We start from the raw sequence: 20635 nt of genomic DNA, 5'->3' as shown, positions 1-20635 counted from the left end.
GCTACATATCCTCACAATTTCTACTGTGAGAAAGACTTCTATTATCTCCAACAATCAAATGACAAAACTGTGGATCTAAAAAAGTTCAGTCATCTCTCAAAGTCATATAGCAAAAACAGCTGGAGTTCAAATCTATGGCTGGGTCAAGTACATCCCATGACTTGCCATTTTACTGTTCCTTTAGAAATCCCAATACTTGTTTCCCCCAACAATTCTACCACTTTTAAGTCTTCATTTTCTTAAATGCAATATAAAAAAAATTCTAAGATTAAGTAAGGGGGGTGGGATGGCAGAACACTTCAAAATTTGACATAGTAAGGTGTTCAAATGAAAAATCAGTTTCCCTCCAAGAATGGTGTGGTCATCGGTTATGGGAGAACAAGATTCCCTTGGGTACGTAGATAACATGGTTCTCTGCATACGGCAAAGACTGGAAATTCTTCCATACTGTGGGTCATCTTTGCATGGGGATTCTCTGAAAACTTCACAGCTAAAGAAATGTACACAGAAGAACTTACATATAGTAGCAAAGAAAAATATGGCTGAGTGAAAAACTGAAAGTGGCCTCCTTTGCTCTGCAGCCCCTGGGCTGTGTAGGTACTGTTCTAAGGGACAAGTGGAGTTGCAGAGGCCCACTCCACTCCCAGGGCGGCCTTCTGCTACTCAGGGTACACACTGGGGGCCACTGACATGTCAGGGATGCCACAGCTTCTGCTGGCAGCAAGGAATAAATCAGTCTTGGAATGGGAAACCCAGAAGGTCACCTGCCTCCGGCCACACTTTCAGAAAGAAAAGGCAACTCAGGATCTGGAGTCTCTGGGCAGAAAGTAAAACTTACTGTTTCGGCTTCTCTCCCCAGCCTGCCAGGCCCATATCCCTTAGGTGGTCCCTGTGTGTCCAGAAAAAATCATCTCCAATTGATGTCAACTGAGCATAAAGCATACCCACCCCCCTGGATGGCCCATTCTGGACACTGGGGACAGGGCAAGGTAGAAGTTTTTTCTCTTACTATATAAACACCTACATAATAGCCGAGATCAGCAAAGCCTAAATACTTACCTGGTCCTTTACAGAAAAAGTTTATCAGCTTCTGCTCTAAGGCTTGAGCAGCTCCAGCCAGTTCAGTGGGAGCGTGCACATACCTGGGTTATCACCAGGCACCTAACAGTCAAGAACAGAAGCCTAACGGTGAGCACACGCTGCCTGCAACTGTAACACTGCATGGAAATGATAACAACAGCAGACGGTGAGCCCTCCAGGAGACAGGCCCAATTTCCTAGCTTTGTAACAGATGACAGGGTTCTGGACAGGTCACAGGATTTACTCATTTTCTGATTTATGGGGGAGGGGAAAAGGGAGAAATCCAAAAAAGGATGAATCTTTCCATTACCTGTTTCATCATTTAATCCAAATATCAAAAGACGGGATCTGACTTTCTCCTCAAAACTGTTAAGTGGTACAGTGTTACAAGTGATTAAGGGTAAACAGCTTAAAAAAAAAAAAAAAGAGTTCCTATGAATTAGTAAGAAAATCACAAAAATCCACAATACACAGTGCATGAGAAAGTATTCCAAATAGTTAACCAATGAGGAAAGTACAAGAAACCTCTTCAGGAATCAAAGAAACACAAATCTGAAAAAGACATTATTTTTAAATGAGCGAGAGTTTCAGTCTAAGATTCCTAGACTTTCAATCTAAGAGAAAAGAGATGCAATAAAGTGTAAAAAAAAAAAAAAAAGTACTTTAGAGATGTTAGTTTGAACAAAAATTTTTCTCTTTGCATAAAACACATATTTCACAGCCCCACTGAATTAAAGGCAGTGACAACCCGAGAACAGTTAAGTACCCATCTCCCTTGTATAGTAAAGAATTAACCTTGTCCAAAGAGAGGTCTGGACTTTACCCTTGGCTATGAGGAGGGGAACCTGAGGTCTCCGGAATGTGCTGTTTGACAGGAGTGTCTTTGGGGGCTTTAGAACAGTCTAACAATGTAATTTATAATGGGGGCTTTAGGACACACAGTATCAGTTTCCATCCCCAGAACAAATGGAGACTAAAGACATTAGTTGGACCTCTAAAAAGAGTTAGAGACTAAAGGTCAGCTACCATGTAAAGATTATAGGACCTCAATAAAAACTCCAGACACCAAAGATTCAGGTAAGCTTCCCTAGTTAGCATTACTTTATGTACTGTCACACACTCTGGCTAAGAGGAAGTAATGCTATCCATGAGTCCATGGGAGAGGGCAACCAGAAGCTCTGCATTTCAAACCCTTCCAGACTGTACTCTATGCATATCTTCCTTTGTCTGCTTTTAATTTTAATTTGTAACTTTTCACTATTAAAAAAAATCATAATTAAGTATAGCATTTTCCCCAACGTCTGTAAGCCACTCTAGTGAATTCTCGAACCTGAAGGTGGTTGTAGGAACCCCAAATTTGTAGTCAGTGGATCTGAAGTGAGGGTGGTCCTGGGCATCACCAACAGGTGGCTGGTATCCAAAGTGAGAGTAGTCTTATGGAGACTGTTCCATCTAACTCTAGAATCTTTGTACATCTAACTCTAAAAATCACTGTACACCCATGTTATGGTTTCTAAAAGGAACCTTTGGAGAAGTGGCTGATTCCAAAGGTCTTAAGTAGAAAAATGTACCAATCACATAAGCCTGGTACATTAAGATGTGCCATTAAGAAGCTATCAAAGACTAATTAATAAGACCATGTCAAAAGGGCAAAAAATTAACTTGAACGAGCTTTCATGACTAAGATGGGGCAGTCCACGCATTGAAAGAATACTTACAAATACTTAAACAGTATAATATCTGTAAATATTCATGTTCATAACAATACAAAAAAAGAAGAAACAAACCCTCAGTGAGTTACAGTAGCAACCTATTATGAAACTAAAAAAGGAAAGGATTTAAGGACTTATCCTCTTTCCTACATGAATTATATTTCAGGATAAACAATGAAGAAATAACTTTTTACAGAAAAGCTCCATCTATTACTACAGACAGAATATGGAAGACAACTTCGCAATGAAATAATGGATCTAGACATCGATAGACGTTAAAATAATTAAAAGAAATGTGACAGATTAAGCTTGTTGACAAACATGAACATACTGATCACTTGTCACACTGCTATCAACTCATGTCTCTTTGTTTCAACTGAAAGTATACAGCTTATCTATAAAATATTCTTGCCCACCTCCCCCCAAAAAAACACAAACCCAAATTTAATAAAACTTCTACATCTACCTACAGTTACCAGTTTATAAGGTATACGGATGTAGAGAAAAAACAAATATTATAAGAAAACAATCAGGTAAATTCAGAAATAAACATTCTATAGGACAATGACCTAGCTTAACAAATGGCCTCAAAAAGAGAGGAAGAATTCTACCTATTAAAGAAAATAGACATAATAATCAAATGTAATGTGTTTGGATTCTGAATCAAACTACTACAAAAAACACTTTTGAAGTAAGTGTGGAAATCTAAAGATGGATTAGGTATTAGAATTACTATTCCTTCTGGGGCAAGATAATGGCATTTTAGTTATGAAATAATGAATTCTGAAAAATTAATGTGTAAAATGATATTTGAGATGTTTTAGAACAGTCTAGCAAAAACGAAGGCAGAAGGCGGGGAGAGAGAGAGAGAAGAGAAGGAAAGGTAAGTACGGCAGAAGGACAGGTAAGATCAGCAAAATACTGGTGACTATTAAAGCACATAGCATGGACAGATTAGATTCAGTACATTATTCTCGCTACTTAAATGGATGGTTGGGGGGGCAGGTGGAGGGATGGGTTAAATAGGTGATAGGGATTAAGGAGTGCACCTGTCTGATGAGCTCCAGGTGATGTATGGAAGTGCTGAATCACTATATTGTACACCTGAAACTAAGACTGTATGTCACCTAACTGAAATTAAATAAAAATTAAAAAAAAATATTCTCTCTACTTTCAGTATGTTTGCAAAATAAGTATTTTGCAAATCATATTCAACACTCATATATTATAGGTGGGGAATCTACTATAAATAATTATGACCTTGGGAAAGCAACTGGTGCTCATAGGTAGGTAAGTAAAAGTTCTATAAACATACATTTCTCTTAACCTAATAATTGTACCATAAAAATTTTCTTATAGAAAAAATTTATAGTTTAAGTATATACAGAATACTTTACTACTTGTGAGTAGTGTTAAAAAATACTCGGCCACTCATTCATCTACTCATATAGTAAAACAGGATATATAATAATTTTTAACAAAGCTTATGGTGTTGAGTGAAAATACATGCAATGATTACAGATGTTTAAAAAGAATAGAGGAAAAAAGATGAGAAAGAAATACACTGAAACAGTAAAAATAAGTACCTCTAGTAATGGAATTAGTAATAATCTAGTAAAACAATAAGCTGCTGCCAGAATACATCACCTTCCTGGTTATAATCTGACCTAAAGTGAGGGAAAAACAACTGACTTTTATATAGAAAGAGCTTAATGGCTCTGGTTTATATTCTTTTTCTTTTTAATAGATTTTATTTATTTATTTTTGAGAAAGAGAGAGAGAGGGTGCATGTGAGTAAGCAAGAGCGGGGAGGGGAGAGGGACAAGCAAACTCCCTGCTGAGCAGGGAGCCTGATGCAGGGCTCCATCCCAGTACCCTGGGATCGTGACCTGAGCCTGAGCTGAAGGCAGATGCTTAACCAGCCACCCAGGTGTCCCCTGGTTTAAATTCTTACTCTGCTATTTATAGGCTGAGTGAATTGAGAAAAGTAAATATTTTCCTTCCTGGGCTATTGGGGGTATATCTGTTCTTCAAAATTTACAAGACTACAGCTGCAAGAGAAGGGGAAGTGGCTGCAGGAGTGGTAGGGCAGTATCACTGCATATAACTGAAACAAGATTAGGCCTTAATGAGATAACTGATACAAAATGATGGTTACATGTGGCTCAATATTCCATTGCCTTTTTGTGTTAACTTCCATAATAAGTAAATATAAAAATACAACAAAATAAAACTTACAGAACACTTCCAGAGGTTCCTCACCCCTACAAGAGAAGAAAAATAGTATAGCTAAAAGCTTGGCTCAATAACCTGGTTTTTCTGTATTTTGGATATGTTTTCATTTTTGCATTTTTGAGCAATGCTAGGTGTTATTCACAAAAGCAAGTCCATTCTATAAAAGGCTGCTGTAAAGAACCCTGTCTGTTCTGAAACCTAACTCCTGACAATGCCTATATAAGGGTGACAGGCATGTTAGAAATTATGTGTCCCACACTTCCCATCATTCACACTGGACAAAAATTTTTTAATTTCCCCCCACACCTAGTGGTCATATTTTCTCATGTTAACAGCAAGTTACTGAAACACTTTCTGAAAACAGCTTTTCACTCTGGTAAGAAAACATATTTTTCATAATTTCTCAATGAGAATTGTGAACTTGTTAAATAAGTCTGGACCCAGCATATATCAAATCTCAGCATATCATATTTGCAGCCAGTCCATGAACAAGAGAATATACAAATAATGTATAATATATAGGGGCTTTGTGAGCAACAATTGCAAATACAATGAAAATCACAACTTCCTAAAAGTAAGCACATATGTACAGAAATATAAAATTAAACTTGCATTTTATACCAATACCTAATCAATATACAATATAAAGGATATGCAGAGATTTCTTACTCTCAAACTACACCATAGCCTTTAATTTTTCAGCAAAAATCACCACAAACATGAAAAATAAAATTTACTTTCAAGTTAAGAGTTTTCCTGGACTATCATGGCAAGGAGAAGAAATTTGACCTTGAGAACACCAAAAATACCTGCCTATTCAAGATTCTATAAGATAAAGTTTATGTAGAGGGCTCAAGCCATCTATTTAAGGAAACAGACAAAATTCAATCTCTGTCTTGAAGAGCTGTACAATCTTATGAGGTTAACAAAAAGTCAGATGTGAAATAAATAGTGAATGTCCTGGAGTTCCATTACTCTTACATGAGCACTCTGTCCTGTTCAATTCAAAGGGATATCATATAGATCACCATTTTTCCATCACCTAAATCTCCTCATGATCCTGCCTGACCTTAAATTCTTTCTTCTGTACCTTAGTTCCTAAATCACTGGAGTCTTTTCTAAAAAATCTACTTCTGTCTTTAGCTGTTACTTCAACCCTGGATTACTAATTTTTAAGTGATCACATCATAGTTTCACAGCAAGATTTGTCTGGTTCAAGAAAGATTTTAATTCTACATTTAATTTTTTTCCATATTTCACATATTGGGCTCATAGGGTGATGGAAACGAATTTTTGTGTAAGTAAAAGTTCTGATTCAGATTCTACCTGAAAAGTATGGTTTATAAAAATTATTAAATACTCTAAATGGGTAATAAAATAAACAACATATTCATATTTTAAATTCTCTTATTAAAATATAAAACTTCTATAAAGACTAATTTTATGTAATCTACAATGTTATAAAATTTTATTGAATTACATGTTCTCTAGACAATCCATGAGCCACATGGCTTTATTATCAACTAAAAACTTGTAGAGTTAAAAAAAAAAACCTTCTCATCACTACACATTAGATTTCCATTTGCTAATGTGTAAAATGGGAATGTTAACAATACCTGTCTCATAAAGCATTTTGAAAAACAACTAAAAATATCTATGCCAAGAGCTTAATATTTAGCACAATGCCAAGTGCACATTACAAACTTCAAAATGTTAACCTAGGAACAGGCAGTAACTCTTGCAACATAACAGAAACTATTCAAGAGTATCTACTGAGTGAATAGGCTCTCACAGGCAAAAGTACTCTTAGAATACTACTTGCAGTAAGTAAATAATAAAACAGAGCTCAAATAGTTAATTGAGAGAGATCTCATCCAACTAGCTAACTTTTGGTAGTTTCCTTAGAGCCAAGGTATTCCAAGACTCTTTAATTAAAAATAGAGGGACGCCTGGGTGGCTCAGTTGTTAAGCGTCTGCCTTCGGCTCAGTTCACGATCCCAGGGTCCTGGTATTGAGCCCCGCATCGGGCTCTCTGATCCACGAGAAGCCTGCTTCTCCCTCTCCCACTCCCCCTGCTTGTGTTCCCTCTCTCACTCTCTCTCTGTCAAAATAAATAAATAAAATCTTTAAAAAAAAATTAAAAAATAGAAAACAAAAATAATAATCATCTCTACCTTAAACATCTCCAAAGTGTTTCTCCTACTGACCTTTTTGGGTTCACCAATGGTAATCAACTTTGTTTAACATGTCATATGTGAATAAGTACTCCTTGGTCTGTGTACTCCTCTTTCCCATTTATTCCCAATTAAGCTATCTAATTCAGGGCTTACTACCGCATACCCACGCTCTGACAATAACCTAACTGAGCTCCTTCTACCCAGTGGATTTCAACTCAAATTAGTCCTAGAAGACACTACCAACTAAAAAATCTGAGGTCTTATTATTTTTTTTTTTAAAGATTTTATTTATTTATTCATGAGAGACAGAGGAGGAGAGAGAGAGAGGGAGAGAAGCAGAGGGAGAAGCAGGCTCCCAAGGAGCAGGGAGCCCGATGCGGGACTCGATCCCAGGACCCTGGGATCATGACCTGAGCCGAAGGCAGACGCTTAACCATCTGAGCCACCCAGGCGCCCCTGAGGTCTTATTTTAATGTCACTTTACTTCTCCCCAACTAAAAATGCTTCATACATCTACTTTTCTAAATCCTTGGAGTAAACAATCCAATACTGCCTTTCTGTGCCTCATTACATGAAGCTCCATACCATTTAAAATGACCTCCTGATGAGAGATGAATAAGCCTTGGTCTTTAGTGCCTTTACTCATGTCATTTCATTGTCTGCATTTTGTAACCATGATGTCACCAACATCCTGTTGTAAAATCTTCACCAATCTACTGGCTGCCAACAATCTTCCTTAAACACTTAAAGCCCACAACTTCAAATTTCTACTAATAAAATAATAGTGTTTGTATCCAGAACATAAATAAATGTCTTGCTCTACATTTCCCCCACCTGCCAAATGCCTTACATTCCCCCAAACTGTATTGTAAACAGCTACAGAAAACTTGGCCATGCCTTACACCTCTCTTCAAGATACCAGTGTCTTGTACACCTACGGCCAAGACATTAGACAGTCAATAAATGAGGCCGAGGCTATGGAGAAGAACTAGAGCAAGAACCACAACTGTGAAATCAGAAATACAAAATGGCTCATAGAGAATCCACAGGAATACTTTATAAGAATGTACAATTTACATATCCTATATGCTTCCTACCAAAATAAGATGGTCCAAGAAAGCTGAATTCACTCCTTGGTATGTAACTGTTAAAACATTAAGCAAAAAGGGGCATTAATAACCAAGCACATCTTTGGTCATCCTGAAAATGAACAGAATTCATCCTGAAAAAATACTGGAACAGAAGTAAAATAGATCTGGGTTTTAGTCCTAGATTCACATCTTTACTTCTAATTTCACCAAATCTCATTTCCTCACCTAAAAATTGAAAAGGGTATACTGGCTAATTCCTTCAAGTTTTTATAAAATGCAGATCGATTTACAATAAACTCAGTTCTAACTTATTTAATGTGTGAGTTTCTGAAGATTAAAAAAAGAAGAAGGAGCTTAATCACATAAAATGAACATGACACTACAATGCAATACATTTAATATTACAGAGGTATGCAAAAGTTATATTGAGAAGGAATGGGCAAGAGTTCACAAAAAGGTGTCATTCCAAAAGATACCCAAAAAAGGATATGTAAGATTGAGTTCCTGCTAGATACCAATGATTTACCCTCCTCGATCACATTTGCTAAAATTTAAGAGGATAAGCTTAGCAAATCACTAATTTCCTAGAAAAAAATCAATCATTAAAAAGAGCTAACCCTTTTTATCAACTTACAAAGTTGGGATTTCTAATTAAGCACATTTTCCCTTAACTTACATAAAATCTATCAAATTTCTAAGTGTATTGCATCTAAATGATCTAGAACTAAGTTCTTACACGCAATGGTAAAGTGCCACCATATAAGCCAACTGCTGCTGAAAGAATTAGAAATTAACTTTATGACATAAAATTTCAGCCTTAGTACATAACACATTACTTTTCACCAAATAGTCAAGATTTTCTAAAATTTGCCATAATGCTCATTTTCTATATAAAATTACTTTTTATAAAATGAAATCATACTTAGTATGACACAAGCTAGCCCAATTTAAAAATTAAAAGCAACAGGTTAGTAACTCAATAATGACATAAGATTTTCTTAAAATTATTATGTGGTCCTTTACCTAAACAATGTCTTTAGTTTCTACCCACTGAGACAATAACTATTAAGTGACCGTTATAAATACTTATATATGTACATACAACTATATATGGGGAGAGAGACAGAGACCCTGTAAGGAGAGAGCATTTATCAAAACATGTCAAACATAGTCTAACAGTTATTAAAACTGGGATTCTGGCCCATTAATAACTTATGGAACAAAACAGATACAAATATATCTTCATATACACAAATGCAGATAAATAATAATAATAACAGAATTTCAAATTGGGGGAAAGGATAAATTGTTCAAGCAATAGTACTATAACAAATGGCTATCCATAGCATGCAGGAAAAAAACTTTATCAGAAATGCCATCAGTTTTACCCTTTACATTATTTCTAATGACTGAAATGAACAGTGTTGACAAGAATAGAAATCCGTACAATTTACAATGAGATTTAATCTGGCAATATGTATCAAAATTTAAACTGTGTAAATTAAAATGTACAAACCAGCAATTCTACCTTTGAAAATACACTGGAAACAAACAGACAAGTGTACAAAGGTATATATCCAATGAATTTTTAACAATGAAAAATCAGAAAGCTCTCAATCATGATCAGTCAAATAAATTATGGTGCAGCTATATGACATTATTTAGACATTTAAATATGTTAGCTCTATACATACTGATTAGTGACATATTTATTATTCAATAAGAAAAACAAGTTACAGTATATGTGATTCTGTTTGTGGATTTTACTGTTATTTTATTAAAACTAATGGTGAGGGAGTACATGTATACGCAAGCATTAAAAAAGTCTGGACCATCGCAACTTTTTCTAGATATGTCTCCTGAAGCAAAAGAAACCAAAGCAAAAGTAAACTATTGGGACTACAACAAAATAAAAAGCTTCTGCACAGTGAAGGAGAAAATCAACAAAACTAAAAGGCAACTTATGGAATGGAAGATATTTGCAAACGACATGTATGATAAAGGGTTAATATCCAAAATATATAAAGAACTTATAAAACTCAATTCCCAAAAAACAAACAAAATAAAAAATGGGCAGAAGACATAAACAGACATTTCTCCAAAGAAGAAATGCAGATGGCCAACAGACACATGAAAAGATGTTCACCATCACTTACCATCAGAGAAATGCAAATCAAAACCACAATAATACCTCCCACCTGTCAGAATGGCTAAAATCAAAAGCACAAGAAACAAGTGTTGAAGAGGATGTGGAGACAAAAGAACACTCCTGCACTTTTGGTGGGAATGCAAACTGGAGCAGCCACTATGGAAAACAGCATGGAGGGTCCTCAAAAAGTTAAAAACATAACTACGATTCAGCAATCGCACTACTGGGTATTTACCCCAAAAATATAAAAAGTTATTCAAAGGGATGCATGCACCCCAAGTTTACAGCAGCATTATTACAAAAGCCAAATTATGGAAGCAGCCCACATGTCCATCAACTGATGAAAGGATAAAGATGTGGTGCACGCATGCACGCACACACACACACTCCCCACACACAAGAACATTATTCAGCCATGAAAAAGAATGAAATCTTGCCATTTGCAATGACATGGATGGAGCTAGAGAGTATAATGCTAAGCGAAATAAATCAGAGAAGGACAAATACCATAGGATTTCACTCATACGTGGAATTTAAGAAACAAAACAAATGAAGATGGGGGGAGGAAAAGAGGAAAACCAAGAAATGACTTAACTAGAGAACTGATGGTTACCAGAGGGGCGGTGGTTGGGGAGATGGGTTAAATAGGTGATGGGGATTAAGGAATACACTTATCGTGAGGAGCACTGCATGGTATATGGAATCGCTGAATCACTATATTGTACACCTGAAACTAATAACACTACGTTAACTAACTGTAATTAAAAACAATATAACATCAATCTTTTTACAATGGCTATTTCTGGATGCAGGACTTTCACTTTTCTCTGGTCTCCTTAAAAATCACATTTATAATCAGAGGTAAAGATACTTATTTCCATTTTGAAAAAGAAAAAAACACAACACTTTATGCATCACAAAGAAATAAAGAACCTGAAATATGCTGCCCTAGAAGAGTTGGTCCAACTAAAAGAACAAGACAATGACCCCCACCTGCTGCCCCCATTCTAGCCTTGACTCTGCCATCACAGTGTAGATGTACCTTCTGACTTCTTCCCTACATGGTCATTCATATTTAGTTCTCCAACTGTTATCTTTACATACCTGCAAGATGGAAAACAGAACTGTTAAAAGAACATGAGATTTGGAATCATAAGAGCTATATTTAAGTCCTATCCCCACTATTGACTGTGTGACCCTGACTAACCTCATCAAACTTACTTTATTTTTTATAAGATTTTTTATTTTTAAGTAAGCTCTACACCCAACGTGGGGCTCAAACTCATGCCAAGATCAGGAGTCACAGAGACTGAGCCAGCCAGGTACTCCTAAACTTAAATTATTTTGATTACAAAAAGAAACTCCCTATCTCACAGGGTTGTTGTGAAATGTAACAAACCTATGAACTATGCAAAATGAAGGGCAATACAAACATCAATTACTGTTGTTGAACTCAGATCTCTGCCCCCAGGCACAGGACTAGCCCTTAGCTGATGCTAAATATCTCCCATTAGCAATCATGTTGTTACCACAAACTTGACATATTCACACTTCAATTCAGTGCTTTTCCTTTAATACTATTCCCTAACTTCTTTTGTCAAAAAAACTATCATTCTCCTGTTTTTCAGAACTTTAGTTTTTTCTAAAGTCTACCCATTTTTCCTCTAGAATCCAACACTTCATTTTCCAATGACATAACCCTTATTTTAGAGCCTGGAAACTATTCTCGCTGCCTTTAAGTTTCCATCTTGCTCCAAGTCTTCCTGAGCATTTGCATCAGTTACAACCACTGTCATCAGGCTGCATCCCTCAAGAATCTTCCTAGAGCCTCACAGTTGCCTACAGGAGGACACAAATCAATGGCCTACCATGCTCTGTAGCTTGTTTCTTTGCAGCTATCTCTCCTGCCACCTCAGTAGAGTACCTCACAGTTTCACTGAATTTCATTATCTATCTGCTCCTTTAAGAATGTGAATTTGCCAACTCTGGCTTAAAGCTACATTAATATTAAAAGGGCGGACTTTGAAGCAAGATTTACCTCTATGTGATTGAATCCCATCTCTCCCAATGAGGCTCAGATAACCTGTACACATCAGTTTACCATCCATAGACTGAAATGATATCTTTTACACAGTGTATTTCAGACTCCTTTACTGTGCAAGGACTATAATAAAAGCTCTAAAAATGGTGGCGATTATAACTTTAACTAAACTCCAACATTCATGGACTTCATAATTACACCCTAGTTTACCTTTCTAGAAATATCTCTATTCCTGTACATGAAACTTATATTCTCTTTATATACCCCTGCCGAATACAATTCCAATTTCTGCTAATATGAATTTTACTCATCCAACTATGGTCCAAAAACATGGTTCTATTAGTACTTCTGGGAAGTTTTCCCTAACCACAGGTGGCCCACAGTACTCTTTTTCCTCTGCATTTACAGAGCTCTTACTAGCTATATAAGGTAGTAGGAACTATCATAGGAAAAAAAAACTCACATCATAAAAGAACATTTGTTCCACCTGGATCCTCTTTGGATAAATCAGCTATAATGAGGGGGAGAAGGAGATAAAAAACCATCTCCTACACCTGTGAAAAACACTGTCTATCCAACTTATCAATTGGAGATTAATTTACAATTTCCTCTTTGAGAGACTGCCACCAGAATGATTAGGTCAGGTATTCCAGTTTATTGTCAACTATTCAAAATTTAGAACTAGCTTCCTTATGGGGAAAACAAAGGGAAAAACCTCAATTTCTGACTTTGCAAACTGAACACCTTCAGTCATTATTCATTCTCTATTCATTAAATATTCAACATAAGCCAGAAACTGTGCTAGGTGCTGGGATTACAAGTCCCCACAAGTCGCTTTCAGGTCTAGCAGAATTCACAAAATTTGGATGAACTAGGTATGTTAGACCAAAAGTTCTGTAGAGAAAGAACAAGAATTAGGAATAATTTTGTCTGATTTGTAACTCTGCAAATTGCAATTTGACCTCAATGAGGGGTCACTGTGTGCTGCATCAGTGAAAATGTTCACCACAAACAGAACGTCTAGGTTACCCAGGGGACTAAAAACTGGACTTCAAACCCTCCAAATCAGATTATTTCCATCTGATCTTACCCTTTTTTTCTGCCAAGAGGAAAAGAAAAAGAGAAAAAGAGTAGGTCAGTCATTTTCCTCACATTCCCACGAAGAGAACTTTTTCCATAAAAGTTCAGAGCTTCCAAAATGAAGCTACAACTAGACAAGCAACTTCATTTAAGACAGCACACAAAGAATGTAAATAGGAATACTTTTAGTAGTTTGGCTTCAGGTTTTTTTCCTGTGTATACAGAAAAAATGTATGTGTATATATGGAGTTTGGTTTTACAAAAATGAGAAAGCATCATGCATACTACTATACACCTTGTTAGAACTGAATAACAATGTGGGAAGCTTTCCATCAATACATATAAATGTATTACACATTTTGCTGTCCTGCCATTCATAAAAATTATGTAAAATGCATGACTTACAGATAACCTGAATTTGGAATATTAGTAACAATCTAAAAAACAGAAGTCTCAATACAGAATATAATTAGATTTGTCATTCTGAATTAGTCTCATTCATAAAAATTTAATTCACTTTGTAAGTATTATTGCATTTAAACATGTTTTTTCATATATGCTATGTCATTTGATAACTTCTGCTTAAAAGAAATCCAAAAAAGCCATTAAGATGAATTTAAGTCTAGTTTGCTAGAAAACTCCAAATCTGCATGGAAGCCACATCCATTTGGAATATAACATCCAGGATTGTACATGGCATAATTTTTAAGGGATGGGAAGATCAAGTTGTGACACTCCCTTTGTTTTTTTTATTTTATTATGTTATGTTAATCACCATACATTACATCATTAGTTTTTGATGTAGTGTTCCATGATTCACTGTTTGCATTTAACACCCAGTGCTCCATGCAGAACGTGCCCTCTTTAATACCCATCACCTGGGTAACCCATCCCCCTTCACCCCCCTCCCCTCTAAAACCCTCAGTTTGTTTCTCAGAGTCCATAGTCTCTCATGGTTCATCTCCCCCTCCAATTTCCCCCCCTTCATTTTTCCCTTCCTACTATCTTTTTTTTTTTTTTAACATATAATGTATTATTTGTTTCAGAGGTACAGGTCTGTGATTCAACATTTTTACACAGTTCACAGCGCTCACCATAGCACATACCCTCCCCTATGTCTATCACCCAGCCACCCCATCCCTCCCACCCTCCACCACTCCAGCAACCCTCTGTTTGTTTCCTGAGATTAAGAATTCCTCGTATCAGTGAGATCATATGATATGTCTTTCTCTGATTGACTTATTTTGCTTAGCATAATACCTTCTAGTTCCAGCCACGTCCCTGCAAATGGCAAGATTTCATTCCTTTTGATGGCTGCATAATATTCCATTGTATATATATATACCACTTCTTCTTTGTCCATTCATCTGTTGATGGACATCTGGGCTCTTTCCATAGTTTTGGCTATTGTGGACATTGCTGCTATAAACACCGGGGTGCACGTACCCCTTCAGATCCCTACATTTGTATCTTTGTGGTAAATACCCAGTAGTGCAATTGCTGGGTCGTATGGTAGCTCTATTTTCAACTTTTTGAGGAACATCCATACTGTTTTCCAGAGTGGCTGCACCAGCTTGCATTCCTACCAACAGTGCAGGAGGGTTCCCCTTTCTCCACATCCTTGCTAACATCTGTCGTTTCCTGACTTGTTAATTTTAGCCATTCTGACTGGTGTGAGGTGGTATCTCACTGAGGTTTTGATTTGGATTTCCCTGATGCCAAGCGATGTTGAGCACTTCTGCATGTGTCTGTTGGCCATTTGGATGTCTTCTTTAGAAAAATGTTCATGTCTTCTGCCCATTTCTTGATTGGATTATTTGTTCTTTGGGTGCTGCTTTGATAAGTACTTTATAGATTTTGGATACTAGCCCTTTATCTGATATGTATGGCACTCCCTTTAAATGTGAACGCAGGTTTTCTAAACTCTTAATATTCACCTAATTATGTCTATAGCAAAAGTGTTATAGTTCTATGCTTCATTTTATAATAGTTACCTAGTTTAAAAATGAAATCAAAATTATATATAGCAAATACTGAATTAGCTTCATTCTATTAAACTATATGTAAACATACAGCAATATCAAAAAAAAAAGGATGTGCACAACTGGAATTTGCAGAATAACGGCTAAAGCAACCATGGGTATATTAACAGTACGGTACTGATCTAATATTGCAACAGATTTTCTGGATACTTGCTGATCAATTATTATGTGTAGAATATGAGGGAAAAAAATAATGCACATAGTCCCAAACCAGCAACAAAGACATGGAAATGGGTCACAATTATTTTCATCCCTTAACATAATTACAAGCCAATAAAATTCAAGAATTCAAGAGAGCAAAATCATGGGAGTGGGAAGGAGGGTGGGGTTGTTACTCCATAACCCTCAGGGTACTCACTAAACAGCTGTGAAAGAAACAAACCAATGAAAGGGTGCATGAAAGCACTCACATACTAGGAAAAAGTAATTTAAAAAGACCTCAACTTTACTGAGGGATGGAAAGAAATACCGTTCTCTCAGGGACCACACAACAGAGGTCTACTTACAGGCAATTAGGTTTATTAGGCCCACAATAATAAACAAATTAGAAATGTGATAATTAAAATTTACATACTTTTATCTACAACAGTAAGTACACATCCTCCACCTAGCACTCTACAATCTGCTTCTCTAGCATTATATCTATTCCAGTGTCTGAAAGCAGCCAGCATTTGCAATTTATCTTCTTTAAAATTTCCCATAGTTCAAAATTTCCTACAATCTTATATACAAAGCTGACATACAAAGTTCTTATTCATTATTCATGCTGCAGGAGCTAAAACTGTGTGTTGTAGGGGTTTAACATTTCTTGAAAACATAAATGAATGTAGGTACAAGCTGCCTTCTAGCCTTGCTGGGTTTCTTGGAACAAACGTCTGTGCCTTTGCACATGCAGGGTTACAGTACATGACTGTTTCCTTACTATTTACCCACAAACCCAGAGTATCTGTAGAGCCCTCACTATCACCATTCTCAGAGCCCACTCATTTCTATTAGTCCACCCAGTAACCTTTTCACTTTTTCTTGTATATGCCAATTATCTCAGAGCCTTCCCATTTACTATTCGTGCTGTCAAGAATGTTCTTGTCCCAGTCACACAGCTAGCCTCCTCACTTCTCCTGGGTCTTTATTCCAAAGTTACCGACCAGTGAGGACTTCTGTGCCACTTTATCTAAACCCCCCAATCCTGATACTCATCTCCTCCCTTCTGTTTTCTTTTTTCCCCTTTCTAGCATATATCTCTTACTCCATATTTTTCTTGAATGTTCACTGCCAAATTCCCAGCATTTCTTGACCAGTGCCTGGCACACAGTAGGTACATGATAAATCCCAAGCCAAATTTGTTGAGGTGGCTAGGCCATTTTTTAAAGAAAAGTGAAATGACTTATCCATATCAGATCATGCTTCTAAAAATATCCCCTAGACTCCATAAAAACCCAAATCCCCTTTCATAACTTTCTTTCAAAGTTGCAATAATGCTCCAATAGTGTAATTATATTTATATAGGACTCCAATTTCCTATAAGGCAAAAACAATTTTTTACACATTCTTATCTTCCTTGTAATAACTGGTTCAATTGTCTGTTGTAAGTAATAACTGCATGAATGAATGTGTGTAGAAAGGGACTGCTAGATTTTCACTTGAGTTTTTTTTTTAAGATTTTATTTATTTATTTGACAGAGAGAGATAGCGAGAGAGGAAACACAAGCAGCGGGGAGCGGGATAGGGAGAAGCAGGCTTCCTGCTGAGCAGGGAGCCCCATGCGGGGCTCAACCATGGGATCATGACCTGAGCTGAAGGCAGACTTAAGGACTGAGCCACCCAGGCGCCCCTTGCACTTGAGTTTCTTCAGCCACTATCATCTATACTACAAACGAAAGGCTTACGTGGGTTAGAGAATAGCCTTATCCAAACAAGAACATTTTACTAGATATTCCTGTTTAAAAAAACATTTGTAGTTACATACAACTGCAAAGTAAAGCATATAGCAGGTGCTCAAACATTTGCTGAATGCATGAAAATTTAAAGACAGTCTCAAAACCAGAAACCAAATAAAAGCTCTGCTCAAGCTTACATAATAAAAACTTAGGTTCAGAAGTGTGGCTCTTCAAAAACAAAGGTCTTGTGTCCTCTGCCCTTTTGGACCTTATGAATTTGATTTGCTATAAAAGTCAATCTGCCACCCATTCTGAACTTGTATTTGTTAGCAAGGGCCAGAAAAATTTTCTGAGACAAGAGTACTGCTTCACTGTCTTCCCTGACATCCAACAACAGCAGAAGAACTAGGCCAGTAATTAATCCTAAATTTGACTAACATAAAAGACTCAAAATCGACAAAATAAAATTACTTTTAAAAAGTGGACTGAATCCATATCTAATTTCCATCAACAGATATTTATCAACATAAACACCAACATAAAGCATCTCTTTTATAAAACTAGTTAGGCTTTAAACACAACACTAAAATTTTAAAAAACCATGACAGGAATGTTACTGAGAAAATGTGTTCATTTAGGCCACATTCTATTACAACATTAAATACAGAAAGCAAACATATCTTCCCACCCCCAGCTTACAAACCAAATAACCCCCAAAATAAAATCCTTATGGTACTTTCGCTTCCCACAGTAATATCTTATCAAAATGGGAAAGACCCCCTTTGTATGAAATATCGAAATATAATAATGTGATCCTTGATTAAACCCAGATTTGTCTATTTATATTAAAAGTCGTCTCCTCCTAAATTGCTAACTTTCCAACCCTTCGGATAAATCCAACAATCAGCATCAACACACAAAAACTTAGAAACTATACAATAAAATGATAAGCCCATTTTCATAGGGCCCAAATCATTGCTCTGTGTATAGTAAACTTGACGCAAACATTGTTATCTAGCTTAACGACTTGTGTAGTAATGAGACTCTACCAACAGTGAGCACATTAGTCTTCCTCGGCATCCAGGCACACACCACTTCGTGGTATGACCACACTTTAAAAGAGTCATGATGGAAAAGACTAGATTACGAAACCATAAACAATAAACATAGTACATCCACCAGGCGGTGGAAGAAACTATTCCCTTCAAAAGCTGCCATTTCTCCTGTTGTTCTCCTGCTTCTACTAAGGAAGTTGTGAAATCCGCAAACACACCCCATCCCAAGTCTATCGGTGGGGCCGGCGGAGGCTGAGTCATTCCTAGGAGTAACTTTATACCGATCCTCGCACTCCGGGGTCGGGACAAAGGCATCTCTCCGATCCTCCCGCTGTGCGCTTCGTTCGGCCTCGGCCCAATTCCACTCCCCGGTTTCTCAAGTCAAAGACAGCATTAAGGCTAAGCCTGGCAGTGGTGACGACAAGGGAGGATACGTGCCGGTGGGTTCGGCGTCCCTCGCCCTCGGCCACTCCCGAAAGTCGGCCCGGGGCTGCCCGAGGCGCGTACAGGGAGGGACCGTGGCGGCCACGGCCGAGAAAGCCGCAGGTAGGCCTGCACCGGGCGAGCCCGCCCCACACCTCCCGCAGCCCAGTGGGGCTTCGACTCAAACCGCGTGTCTCCTCAGGGGCTGTCGCGCCAGGGAGGCAGCCGCAGGGCAACACCTGCCGCGGCCGGATGCGCCGGACCCGCCGGCGCACACACCTGCGAGCGCGCGGCGCTCAGCCGGGTGCGGACCCGGGCGTCCCCGGCCCCCGGTGCCCAGGCTCGCCGAGCCGCCCCGGTGCCAGATGGGGGAAGGGGCCACGGGCGGCGACGGCACTTACCTGGCAGCACCTCCTCCTTCCCCGGCGGCAGCAGCAGAGCCGGCAGCCCCTGGCACCATCTTCCGCCGCCGCCTCGTCCTCGGCGGCGGCTACCAGCCGTCCATCGGGCACCGCCAACCGACACAACCGCCGGCGTCCCAGGTGCCGGTCGCGGCCCCGAACTCCGGGCGGGAGGGAGGGGTCGGGGCGGAGGGGGGACGCTGTCAGGCCCCTCGGCTCTGGGTCGGGGGCCGGGGGTCAGGGGGCCGCGGCCAGTCAGAGCCGAGGGGCCGGGGCGACTCGAGGACCCCAAGGCAGCGCCGAGGGCTCGGCAGGGCCGCGGACACGGCCGCGGTTAGGTTTGTTATTGTCGACTCCGTCCCTTCCTCCGCGGAGCATGCCGGGAAACGGTGGGCGGGGGGAGGGGTGCACCCGCTGGCCCGGGCGGTGCGGAGAGGCGCGCGCAGGTCCGGAAGTCGGCAGGCAGCAGGGAAGGGGGGCGACTCCGCCCACAGTCGCCGTCGGCAGGCCTGTGAGTTGGCTGTCCTCTTGTGACCCGGGGAGACCGCTGGGGCGGCCTGTTGCTGTGCGAGCTGTAGTCCGGGCGCTCACTGCCCCAAGGTGATCTTGACCTTGCTTGCTACAGCGAGTTGGCCTGGGTTGGGCCGACCCCGCCGAATTTTGGATTAGCCCCAGGTTAAACAACTTATCTCTTTCAACCTGTCGCGGAGGAGCGGGGCCCACTGAGGGTCCGTGTCCTCGTCGCCTGCCCGCACATTGGGCCAAGGTCTGTAAGAGGATGACGTACCTGGCCGTGCGGCGGGGCAGGCTAGACTGCCACCACCATACCCCCACCGCTGGGACTGCGAGCGGCTGATAAGTGTCTCGGGTAACTCTCTAAGTGTGGGGCGGCACAATTTTTCCTCAGACCAGGTAAGGCAAAGAAAACGTCCAAGAAACAAGAGAGTTAAGGTTTGGTCGATTGGAATGAAGGTGTAAGCGGCAAGACCACCAATTTTCAGCTCTATAAATAATGAGTTTGTTCTCGAATGGGCTAGCATGAGTACTCTAATGGGCGGGGAAACAATTTCGGTGGAATCCTGAATTTGTGAAGATGAACACTCACAAGCGATGACTTGAAGCCACAAGGCTTTGAATATTCAAATGTGGTTAGCAGAAGTTACACGTAGAATAATTATATAATACTCTTTAAATTCCTTTTATATCCAGACATATGGTACGAGTCAAAGTTTAGAGGTGCTACCAATGTCAGAGGGCTCCTGAGTTGGGTTT

General features: G+C 39.0%; 1 protein-coding gene across 6 annotated transcripts in view; it reads right to left on the bottom strand.

The window, feature by feature from the left end:
* The window catches only part of RB1CC1 (RB1 inducible coiled-coil 1), a 91350-nt gene extending 71627 nt beyond the window's left edge, over window positions 1-19723 (bottom strand). For 4 of the 6 annotated variants that reach the window (XM_028118966.2, XM_028118969.2, XM_028118970.2 and 1 more), the window contains exon 1: window positions 19364-19723. The gene's annotated coding sequence lies outside the window, so the exon portion shown is untranslated. Of the gene's footprint in view, window positions 1-5030; window positions 5057-11437; window positions 11549-19363 lie in introns of all 6 variants that reach the window. The other 2 variants (XM_028118968.2, XM_028118967.2) reach the window with 2 other exon arrangements.
* Between the last annotated feature and the right edge of the window lie 912 nt (window positions 19724-20635).

This window comes from Eumetopias jubatus, unplaced genomic scaffold, assembly GCF_037043125.1.
Source record: "Eumetopias jubatus isolate StellerSeaLion01/CBP00866 unplaced genomic scaffold, mEumJub1_p1.0 scaffold_4, whole genome shotgun sequence".
Lineage (NCBI taxonomy): Eukaryota > Metazoa > Chordata > Mammalia > Carnivora > Otariidae > Eumetopias > Eumetopias jubatus.
This window is presented reverse-complemented; position numbering and strand designations above follow the sequence as displayed.